The sequence below is a fragment of the Panthera uncia genome, chromosome C2, assembly GCF_023721935.1.
Source record: "Panthera uncia isolate 11264 chromosome C2, Puncia_PCG_1.0, whole genome shotgun sequence".
Lineage (NCBI taxonomy): Eukaryota > Metazoa > Chordata > Mammalia > Carnivora > Felidae > Panthera > Panthera uncia.
Genome location: NC_064810.1, coordinates 114,563,970 through 114,576,679, shown reverse-complemented (window position 1 = coordinate 114,576,679; position 12,710 = coordinate 114,563,970). Strand labels below are relative to the sequence as shown.

The following is a 12,710-nucleotide window of genomic DNA, read 5'->3' as shown; positions in this document are numbered from 1 at the left end:
GGATTTCTTTATTTTTATGGCTGAATAGTATTCCAGTGTGTGTTTGTGCATGCGTGTGCACGCATGTGTGTGTGTGGATGTGTGGATGTACAGATCACATTTTCTTTATCAGGAAATTACCTTTGAAAGACACCTGGGTTGTCCACTAACTGCCAATGGACACTTATATTGTTTCCGTGTCTTGGCTATTGTATATAATACTGCAGTGAACATTGGGGTGCAGATATCTCTTTGAGATAGTGATTTCATTTCAGTTATATACGAGAAACTGCATTGCTGGATCATAAGGTAATTCAGTGTTATTTTTTAGGAACCTCCATACTCTTTTCCATTGTGGTTGCACAATTTACATTCCCATATACTGTTGGGACCTCCACTGTTCATCTGAGACCTCAGACTCCTGTGGAAACCTTTGTAACTCTTTTGATAAGCAACCTCTCTCTGTTCCATGTTCCAATCCTACCTTTTTACATCTATATTAAGATAGAAGAGAGAGAAAGAGGAGAAAGGATATATTTAATTGTTTCTGGCTTAGTATTTGTAAAAGCTTAGTATTTGTAAAACTCTCAATTGCTTTTTTGTAGGTCCATGCAAAAATCCTTAACTTATTTCCCCTTACTAATGAATTAAGTGTTATTTTCCCTAGAGTCTCAAAAATATATCAATATGGCATAATTAGCTCTTTAACTTGTTCCATATAATTTATTCATTTAAAGAACAGCTGAAATGATTGTGTATATTATTTACATTACGAAATCAGATATTTTCAGGTTACCTTTTTTCATTCTATTTTAATATTTAACAGTCTGTTTTAGGTCAACCTAAGTGGTCAAATGCTTAGTACTTGAAAAGAAGAAAGAATAGTAAAAAAATTAAACTGTCGCCAGTATCTGTCTTTGACAACAAAGCTGACCATTTTAACTATACAAATTTAGTTACAAAGAAAGTATACACATATAAAAATCCTGTTGCTCACATTGTACATACATGTGCCAGTGATATCCTAGGGACATTAGTAAAATAGATCAGCCATTGAATAATAGCTAAAACCTTAATGCAAATAGTGCACTGGAGAATTTTTAAAACAGCATTTGTACACGTTGGATGGTCTTGCCGTTGTACTCTATCTTTTGCACGTGAGCGTGTCTGTATGAATTTAGAGATTTAGAGAGATTAGATAAGGGCCAAGCAATTGAAAGTGAGCAGAATTTCTTTGAAATGAAAAAGAACAGAACTAATTTTTAAATTAATTTTCAGTTAAACACGAACATGGGGTAAAGATTTCCCCTATTTCAGCGAAAAGATGTAGAGCACTTTTCAAGCAGAAAGTGCTCTCTCCTCAGTGACCCAGTGTTGGCCTTTACTGCAGGAATAGATTTGTTTTGGTAGACTGCTGTAGCCAGCTACCTGCAGAGAGAAGGGAATCCTAGAAGAGAGAATTCTTAATACAGTAGTTAAATATTCTTTCATTTGGTGAAGCTATCCCATATGGTATGCTCTTATTTTCAGCATAATTTATAGACTTTTAATTTTAAAACACTTTATTTCAAGAGAAATAAAAATAATTTTAAATTAACAAGAGAATTGCATATCCTCCATGAAAAAGTTTTCAACTATTCACATCTAACAAGTCCACTCTGGAATGGCTGAGAACAAGATGTAAAATGAATGAAAAACGAAAATACAGCAGAGTGTACCAGATGTTTTTCACGTGTTGGCTGCACATATATCTTTCTTTGTTAGCTTTTAGTTGCAGATTGAGTGCAATGTACATCATTTTATTCACAATAGATGGCTATGTATCATCTATTCACATATGGATATCATCTCTCTCAAGATTTATTGAAATAGTAAGATAGGAAAACACAACGTGGTATATATGCCGAATTCTGTATAAGCAAATGCGAATTATGTAGTTGGATGCTCTCTTCAAGGGATTTCTTATCACTATCTCACTGGGTAGTGTAAGGATTAATTAGTTAAAGTTTGAAGGCTCTTTGAAGCTAGAAAACACTATGCAAGTGCTAAGCATTATCATGGTTACTTGAGAGTGAGGCATAAGTGATTTGCAACCTCATCAGCTCTTTGAAATGTGTGTCTAGCCTGATTCACAGTTTTCTCTTACAGTGTTTTATGGATTGGAAAGTTCTTATCAGATTTTGAAGATGAAACATGTTCTACTGAAATCATATTAATCCGCACAATCTTTTTTTCTATGTATTCATGTTTCTCAAAATAAAAGGAAACTTGAGATATGACTCTGAAGATAATTTAATAAAGCATGATTTTGACATCCATTATAACTCATGTATTATCATTAGATTGACTAAGCTGTAGTTCTCTTAATTAGTGCAACCAAAGTCTAGTTCACTTGCATGAAGGTAGCTATTTCCATCTTTTATACTTATATAAAGCTTATGTAGATTTCCATAAAGTTTATATAGATTTTAGCAGCATATTTTAATCATTTCTCACTGTAATAATGTCAATTCTGAAGTATTATTTACTATGTCTTTTAAGAAGATGTTTAATAGTTAAACATAATAATGATTTCCTTTATCCGTAAGTCAAAATCTGCCTACATCCTTCTCCCACCTTCTCCTCTATGATCGTATGTGGTAATTTGCCAAGAACAGTGATATGCTGATTATACATTTTATTTCATATTTATAAAAATTTTTTCCTTGATAAAGTGCCATATTTTCCAGGTGTTCTTTTTCAGACTCCTTGGAGATGATCATGAGGGTAGGGGATTTTTTTTTTTTTTTTAAGCAAAGTAGTTAGGTAAGAAGTGGATTCCGAGTTAAACTGGATATTGCTCATTATGAAACTATTTTGTTTCTGCGTGAAATTTTAGAACATAAAATGCAAAATAGTATAATAAATACCTATTTGTCCCCACCCAGAAATAGCTGTTATGCATACCTTCTTCCATTTGTATTACATTCAGTTATAGTTGTAGGATATCAGCTTTGATCCATTCCCTTTCCCCTGTCCAATGGTGCCATTATTATGAACCTAGGGTTTAACTTTACCTTCATGTTTTCATAGTTCCACTGGAATATATAGGTTTACAAATAATACGTATTAGTGTTTATGGGTTTTTAATGTTTATGTGACTATTATCATAAGGCATGTATCAGTTCATTATTTTCTTTCCACTTAATATTCTTGTTGGGAGCTGGGCATATTGATACAATAGATCCCAATTTGCTATATTCTGTCTTGTTCCGTGATGTGTTTCTTCAAATGCTGTAATAAAAACCCTTCTTTATGCTTCCAGGTATCCCTGTGTAAGTTTCTAATGAATGTATAGAGAAGGAATAGCTAGGTTGCAGTGTGTACACAATTTCAGTTTTGGGGAGATCAGACAAACATCCTCATTTGTTCCCAGCAGTGCGATTTAACTACTCTTATCCACAAATCCTGATTGGCTTTAGCATCTGTCCTGGATTTTTCTTTTCAAATGAAGTAGTATCATCAATTGCATCTATAAAAACTAGTGTGGGTTTGTTCAATGTCCGTGTTGTATAGCTTTTGTCATGGCTCCATTAGAATACTGGGCAATAACATGTTAACAGAGTTCTAACCTTAATACAGGGTTAAATGTGAAAATTGGCTTTAATTTTTCGGATCCATTTCAATTAAAATATAGCTAATGCCTCCTGTTCAGGGACAGCATGCAGAATGCTGGACGATAAAGCAACATGGACTGGGTCAGTCAGTAGTGGCTAGGAACAATGAACTCCTTCCATTCTTGTACAGTGGTGGTGGAAGTATTGGACGTAGTTTTTCATGCCACCCATTTAGCTGAAAATAGCAGGCAACCATATGGTGGGTTTAGAAAATAAAGGAATGAGGGGCACCTGGGTGGCGCAGTCGGTTAAGCGTCCGACTTCAGCCAGGTCACGATCTCGCGGTCCGTGAGTTTGAGCCCCGCATCAGGCTCTGGGCAGATGGCTCGGAGCCTGGAGCCTGTTTCCGATTCTGTGTCTCCCTCTCTCTCTGCCCCTCCCCCGTTCATGCTCTGTCTCTCTCTGTCCCAAAAATAAATAAAAAACGTTGAAAAAAAAAAGAAAATAAAGGAATGAGGTGTATGTGAATAATGTGCAGAGGACGGAAGCTGAGCACACAGTGGTTAACTGACCTTGCTACAATGGTTTTGTCAACCCCAAACACCTACAGCCCTTTGTTTGGTAACGGTTACTTATTTTAAAACGTTTCACCAGTGAGTTAAAACAGTAAAAGTGCATGTTTAATTAAAAACTGGGTACTGAATTACTGAATTTCCCTTTCAAGAAAGTTTATGGCAACCGTAAAACTTACACAATATATCTGTTGGTCTTTTCTAGTGCTTGTAGGGGCCTGAAGCCCTAACAGTTAAGACCCATCTCATAAAATTCAGAAGATAAAAATCTAAGGAAAAAAAGGGGGTTGTTATTTCAAAAGTTAATAGTTGCTTTAAGCAAACTGCCTGAAGATGTTCTTTTTACTGGTAATATGTGAATCTGGAGAGAGTGTGTAACTGTATCACTCTAAGAAGCATGGCTTTTCATTTAGATCAAATTGCTGTTTTCTTAAATAAATTGTGTTCATTTTTTATTCCAAGTCATTTCTTCACTTATGAAATATGCAGCAGTGGCTGTTAATATGTGAACTCCATTAGCTGCAGAGGAGATTCACAAACAATTGAATATTGCCTTTTAGGTATTTCACACAGAAAATTAGATCTAAAAATGCTTCAACTGAACATCCAGTTAATGGAACCAAAATAAAGCTTTGGAAGTTTATTCTCCTAGAAATAAAACATTTGACAATATTATGAATGCTTTTTAAAGTTCATTCAAAAAAGTAAACATTAGGGGCGCCTGGGTGGCTCAGTCAGTTAAGCTGTTGACTTCGGTTCAGATCATGATCTTGCAGTTCATGGGTTCGAGCCCCGCATCGGGCTCTGTGCTGACAGCTCAGAGCCTGGAGCCTGCTTCAGATGCTGTGTCTCCTCACTCTGTGCCCCTCCTCTGCTTGCGCTCTGTCTCTCTCTGTCTCTCAAAAAGTGAATAAAATGTAAAAAAAAAAAAAAATTTAAGTAAACATTGGTGATAACTCCTGCTTGGTGAAACACAAATCAACTTTGGAGAAGATTGTAGATAATTTCATAAAAAATCAATAACAAACCACATTAAATGAAATACAATTTTTCAGAAAAGAACCAAAGATAATTATGGCTAACAAACCACTTTAAGTATATAAACATGTTCTAGAATAATTATTCTGCTTGCTATTTTAAATGTTTAAATAAATATAAAGTTATTTTTCTGTTTTGCTTCAAGGTATACAATTATGGTTTCAAATTTTTGAGAAATTTTATTTTCAAAAATAATTCAGAAGAGAACCACTTATAAATCCATCAATGTAATCAAAACAATTTGTCAGTAAATATAAAAACAAATACTAAATATCACACAATTTTATACATGTTAGTACACTGGTTTATTCTAAAAACCTCATGGTTTGCAAATACATTTTTATGGTCACCCTAGCTTTATGAGACATCATTAAATTTCTCTGTGGATTGATGCGTCAGATTTATTCCTTGTTGATGGTTGGTATTACTTTAAAAGTGGCCAGGATAATGAATGAAAGGTGGAACTTCATGTGGTTTTGAGTTGTATCCTCCTAATTATTAATGAGTTTGAGCCTCTTTTTTCTTATTAGTGATGAGTGTTCTCTTTATATTTGTCTACCTCCTTTTTTCTATAAGGTTAGATTGTCTTTTTTTCTCATTGATTTGCAAAAGTTATTATGAGGTTTGGGGGATATTATTACTTTTTCCATATGTATATAAATATATTTATTTAATAATGCTTACCGGAAATTTCATGGACAGCCAAGGTAAACTTTGGAACCTATGATCTGAAGGTTTCCACACAGCCAACTCAGAAGTTATTCTGGGGCTATAATGGGAACTGCAAATTAATTAAAATATTTTGCCATTTTGGCAAGACATATTTAAAGATCTTCATTAAAAAGCTCTAAAGCACTAAACGCTGTCATAAAAAAATGCTGCATTTAAATAGCTATTTCAACAGAATCCCCTGCCCTTATAGAAAGAACCTACTTATTAAATGTTAATTACCTGGCTCTTAGATGATCCACTAATATTCACGATTGTCCTTTTGGTAATAAATAACCACTTAGCATATTTGTTAAAAATGCGGGTTCTCCCAGTCCTATCTTAGATCACTGAGTCAGCATTTCCAAAGAGAATTCTTCAGACTCTGGATTTTAAAAAAAGACTCAAGTCATTTTTATCTTTGGGAAAGTTTGGGAAACTCTACTCTGACACAAATAGCAAAAACAATGGAAAGCAAGTTAGAGTCAGAAAGAAATACCTATCTTCTTCCCACCTTGCTCCTTCCCCAATCATATACCTTCATTTTCTTTCTCAATCTTGGTAAATAATGCTCCAGGCATCCAGCCTTTCATGAGAGTCAGAAATCTGTTGGTTTGCAATTTAGCAAAGAGTAAGAAACCTATTTCTGAGCATTTTCCTTGGGAACATAAAATTTCTGGCTACACACTCATGTGTCAGTTAATGCTTATTTCTTGCTATAAAATAGCAGTATTTAACAAAAATGTTTTGCCACTGTGGCAAAATAACCTCTGTAAATATTCCGCTTGCAACTAAAATTATATTGAAAATTTGGAGAATGACATTTTGAATTCCAGATATTTATGGGCTATAAAAAAAGCAGCTTGAGATATCAGAAGCTGTAATGAGAAGGGTTCTTATTCTTATTAATTCTAAACTGTTTTGTGTTGAAGTAGATGTGCAGGTATTGGATGAACAGGTAGGTCACTGAAGGATAACTGTAGTTAAAGTTGTAAAAGCTTTGGCGAGATTGCACATGGTAAGATCTCCACAGGAAATTTAGACCTTGGCTCAGCTGGGAGATTTCGAAGCCAAGGATATTTCTGATTCTTCCCTGATTCTCAAGTAGGCTCTTAAGGGGATATGGCAACACTATTGTGGAAAAAGGCCAATTTCGTAGTCAGATAACAGACTTTGAGAAGTTAGCTAACCGTTTTAAGTCTCAAATTTCAGGTTTGTGAAATGGAGTTAAAGATATCTACTACCAGAGAGGGTGGTTATAAAAATTATATAATAAAATAATGGCAATTGATTACATTTGCCCTGTACTTTTCCTTAAAACAAAGACCCCATTTAACTTAGTTACTCTGGATAGCTTGGTATGGGTATCTTTAAGAAATACCTTCCTGGTGATGAAGAAAAGAATAGTTATTCTGGCAAAACAGGGTGCTTAGTCCAACATTGACTTTTCAGGGCTCCAGCTGTTCTGTAAGGAAATTGACAGGACTTGCAAAAAAAAAAAAAGTGGATAATTGTGGGTTATTTAGGAGACAGTCATTATTTACTATGTCTGTACAATTTTCAGAGAGGACATACAGCTTGCACTGAAGAGTGAGATGAGAAGGAGGAAGAGTCATTGAGAAAACCTTGCCTCAAGGGTGATCCTCTAAATTTCTAGCCTGAAATACGGGGTATATGGTTCCACTAACTTCTGAGCTAGAAGAAGACCAAAGGAGGACCCATGTTTTGTGGGCAAGATAAAAGGTCTTGTTTTGATACGCAGAGATATAAAGTAGGAAGTTATACACGTCCTGTCTGGCTGTCAGAGCAAAGATCTGACCTGGCATGTAAATTTGTTTCTGGTCAGCATAGAAATGGTGTTTAAAGCGCCAACAACACATACACCTGGGAAGGAAAGCAAAGAGGGCTCATGATGAAGACCTAACAATAACAACATATAAAGATTTGGTAGAGGAGCCAACAAAATACAAATAAATTTCACTTTAAAACGAATGGAAAAAAGACATTATTTTGTAAGAGGTATTGAGACAACTAGCTATTAATTAGCAAATTGGAGAAATAATGTAATTTGTAGAGTGTCTTTGATCAGGTATCCAAATGAAAAAATGATGAAACCACTTACATGTGATAAATAAGTGTATAAAATGAAATTATTTTTAATGTCAGCATTTTATAAGCCAAAATTAAATAATTACGGTAAATTCTATCAGCAGATGTTTTCTGTTATTCCTTTGCTTTACTTCTGTATCCATATGTCATATAAACTCACCAAACAGATACTTCTCTTAACTCAATTAAATTTTTATTTAATACTCCCTCTCTGCTTTTAATATTTGCAACATCATATTCCTCAGTAGAGAAGAGATACAGAATTTGGGATGTTAAATTTAAAACGCCTTTCTTTACTTTTTAGAGTTGGGCTTCTGAAATGTGGTTTATTTAGGGATTCTCATCAGACCTTGATTTTTCAGGTTTCAGTGATTGCTTCTCCAAAATAATCAGTGTCTGAAGGTGATGACTACAATAAAATTAAAATTATGCAGGCTTTTAAGAAAATTATGTGTAAGAGAATTCCAGCCTCTTAAATTTGAGTCCTTAATAGCATTGCTTTCATCTAAGTGAGCTCTCCTCTCACTTTCCCCAGAATTTCAATCTTGTTTTTTCCCTCTTAGACCAGATAATACAACTGAGAACATTGAGAGGCATGAGACTCGTTTTTAAAAATATTTTTTAATTTTATTATGTATTTTAGAGAGAGAGAGAGAGAGAAAGTGCGCGCGCGCGGGAGGGAGTGAGGGAGGGGAGAGAGAGGGAGACAGAATCTGAAGCAGGCTCTAGGCTCTGAGCTGTCAGCACAGAGCCCAGTGCGGGCTTGAACCCACAAACTGTGAGATCATGACCTGAGCCCAAGTCAGATGCTCAACCCACTGAGCCATCCAGGCTCCCTGTTAAGCTTGAGATTCTTATCTATAAAGATAAAGACTGCAGAAAAACTTTTAAAAATTCAAATCATCCTGCGAATTCTCAACTTGGAATTTTGTCAGAACAGAACTCTGAAGTAGATAAATTGTACCTTCCTGTCTTGCCTCCCCTTCTTCCTCGTGTACCTTTTCCTTTCCCTGGGCACCTAGTGACTGAGTGTGGTCTATAGTGAATGTTTAGATTAATTTAGAGAGAAGTGTTGTCTCTATCATACAAAGATTCCTTAGTCATTACATGGCATCTCTCTCCATATTTATATAGGCTCTCTTTTATTTCTTTTAACAAAGTCTCATGATTTTCCTTGAAAGACATGTATTATTTTTGCTAGGTTTATTCCTGTGTCTGATGATTTTGGTCTTGTTAATGGTATCAATTAAATTTTACACGCCTTTTTTCTTGGTGTTTATAACTACAGTTAGTATTTGTCTGTTAATCTTGTTCAACTTCACTGAACTCTTATTCATACTAGTAACTTATCTTCACTTTCTTCTTTTTTTTCTGTATAAATAATCATATCTTCTGCAAATAATTTGTTTCTTCCTTTCCTTTCATTTCACATAACTTTTTCTAAAATCTTCTTTATGTTCTATTATATTTATTAGGGACTCCAGTACAATGTTGAATAGAAATGTTAGTCCTGGGAATCTTTGTTTTCTTTCCCCTTTTAAAAGAACGTTCTTTTTTTTTTTTTTTTTAATTTTTTTTTCAACGTTTTTTATTTATTTTTGGGACAGAGAGAGACAGAGCATGAACGGGGGAGGGGCAGAGAGAGAGGGAGACACAGAATCGGAAACAAGCTCCAGGCTCCGAGCCATTAGCCCAGAGCCTGACGCGGGGCTCCAACTCACAGACCGCGAGATCGTGACCTGGCTGAAGTCGGACGCTTAACCGACTGCGCCACCCAGGCGCCCCTAAAAGAACGTTCTTAAAACTTCATCATCAAGGTGTGATATTTTATGTGAGATTGTAGTAGGAGTATCATCTGGGTAAGGAAATTCTTATGTGGTTCTACCTTGCTAAGGTTATTTATTTCATTTGATTTTAACACAAATGGCTGTTGAATTTTATCAAAAGCTTTTTTCCTGGATCAGCTGAAATGGCAACATGACTTTTTCTCTCTTTAGTGTAGTGAAAGTACATGATTAAATTTTGTTAAGTTGGCTTATCTTAAAGCCATTCCGGGCCCCTGGGTGGGTGGCTCAGTAGGTTAAGGGTCTGACTTCAGCTCAGGTCATGATCTTGTGGTTTGTGAGTTTGAGCCCCACATTGGGCTCTGTGCTGACAGCTTGGAGCCTGGAGCTGGAGCCTGCTTCAGATTCTGTGTCTCCCTCTCTCTCTGCCTGTCCTCAGCTCTCTCTTCTCCCTTTCTCTCTCAAAAGTAAATAAATGTTAAAAACAAACAGACAACCCACCATTTCTCCATTGGCTGTGGAGAGGGGCACCTTATAAAAGAACAGTACGTATTTTGTTTATTGCTGCATTTAGTTTGTCACTGGTATGTTTTAGATACCAGTTTCAATTCTTTAATGGTTCTAAGTTTGATTTCCCCATTCTTATGGAGTGACTTTTTTTTTAAGCTTATTTTATTTTGAGAGATAGAGAGAGGGGGAGACAGAGAGGGAGAGGGAGAGGAAGTGGGGGGGGGAGGAAGGAGGGAGAGGGAGAGAGGTGGGGCAGAGAGAGAGGGAGAAAGGATCTCAGACAGACTCCATGCTGTCAGCACAGGGCTTGACTGGGGGTGGGCAGGGGGCTCCATCTCACAAACCATGATATCATGACCTGAGCTGAGATCAAGAGTTGGATACTTAACCTACTAAGCCACCCAGGTGCCCCTGTGGAGTTACTTTTGATGAGTAATTGTTTTAATTGTTCATTTCAACGTTTACAATTTATCAGTCTTAGTTTTCATAGCATTTTCTAAGCTATATAAAAGATTCTTTTGTGATTGTCTCTTTTGTCATTCATTCCTAAATTTGCTTTTGTCTTTGTTTCCTTTTTCTTCTATATGTTTGCCTGAGAAACATCTCTTCTATTACCTTTTTCAAAGAAGCGGCTTCTGATTCTCTTGATTCTTTCTATCCTTGTTTTCCATGTGTGTAATTTTACTTCCTCTGCGTATTATTTCCTTCCTTCTGCTTTCTTTGGGTGTACTCTATTATTTTATACTTTTTTGAATGGGGAGATAGGTCATGAATTTTCAGTCCATTTTTTTCCTTCTAATATATTCACTTAAAGCCTCAAAATGGACTGTAATGTCTCCTGCTCATCCATATTACATGAGTTGAACTAGAGAGTGTTTTTTGCCTTTTGTCTCCAAATATTTTCTAGTGTTCTTGTTACCTCTGGGTTTAGTTTGGCATTCTGTTTAGGTATGGCTTGGTGTTTAATCAATTTACTTATTAACTTATTGTGCTTTTGATACTGAATATTAATATATTTTATCCATCCCAATATATTCTCAGCGATTGCTTCCTTGAGCATCACCTCGCATCTCTTTTCTCTGTTTACTTCTTCTGATTCCCATTTAATTGATGTTAGACTTGTCATGCTCTCCTACATGGCCCCTTCATCTCTTGTTTTTATTTTCTGTCCCTGCACTCTCTGTGGCATCTCTAAGAATTTTCCCTGGCTTTTTTTCTAATTTTTTATTGCTCTCTTCGTCTTTGTCTCATTATATCTTTAACCTGTTCATCCATTTGATGGTATTTAAGTGACTTTTAAATCTGCCTGTTCTTTTTTTTAATGTCTTATTCTTTCCTACTATGCCAATTACTTAAAAAAAAAATCACTGGGGCACCTGGGTAGCTTAGTCTGTTAAGCCTCTGACTCTTGATTTCGGCTCAGGTCATGATCTCATGGTTCATGAGGTCAAGCCCTGCACTGGTGTGAGTGCTTGTGTGCTTCCTCTCTCAAAAAACATAAACATTAAAAATCATGTTTTAAAAAGTTTCTTTATTTTTTCTAGAGAGAGAGAGAGAGAGAATGCAAGAGGAGAGCAGATAAAGAGGGAAAGAGAATCCCAAGCAGGTTCCATGCTGGCGGTCACTTAACTGACTGAGCCACGCAGGTGCCACCCCAAAAATCATTTTAATTCTAATTTCATATTGTTTTCAGTGTATCATTCTATCTTCCAAATACTTACTCTTGTAGTAGGCTGTTCACTGTTTGTTTGACTTTCCTCATCATGGATTTGCATGTATCATCAAAGCTAAAATGTCATCAATTGTAAGATGTAACCTTTCTCTTCATATTCTTCAGAAACAAAAAACCAGCTACTGATTATAATTTTAATACCCCATTGTTTCCAGATATCTAAAAATGTAAAAATGCCTTTAAATATGGGTAAATATGACATACACACATCGCTTTGTGTTGTGTAGTACATAGTGAATTCACCGTTAGTGAGGATTTGTGTGCATGTGTGTGTGTGTGCATGACAATCATGTATGGCTACTTTGTGGGAGCATCTTTCCAGAGCGTTTTTCATATTCTTTTTTTAAAAAATTTTTTTACATTTATTTATTTTTGCGAGATAGAGAGACAGAGCACAAGTGGGGAGGGGCAGAGAGAGAAGGAGACAGAATTCAAAGTAGGCTCCAGGCTCTGAGCTGTCAGCACAGAGCCCTATGAGGGGCTCGAACCCACAGACCGTGAGATCATGACCCGAGCCGAAGTTGGACACTCAGCTAACTGAGCCACCCAGGCGCCCTGCATTTTTTGTATTCTTATACCAAGATCTCTTAGAGCAGTGCTGACTAGAGACTAATTTTTACCTGAATTTCTGCATAAAAAGCTGACAAGCTGAAAGTTTCTGGATCATGTAATCCAGGTGATG

The 12,710-nt window shown here is 35.9% G+C and overlaps 1 long non-coding RNA gene across 1 annotated transcript in view; it reads left to right on the top strand.

Annotated features, from left to right (window-relative positions):
- LOC125921247 (uncharacterized) overlaps nt 1–12,710 on the top strand; it is a 156,080-nt gene that overhangs the window by 67,476 nt on the left and 75,894 nt on the right. The gene's annotated exons all lie outside the window — the stretch shown is intronic.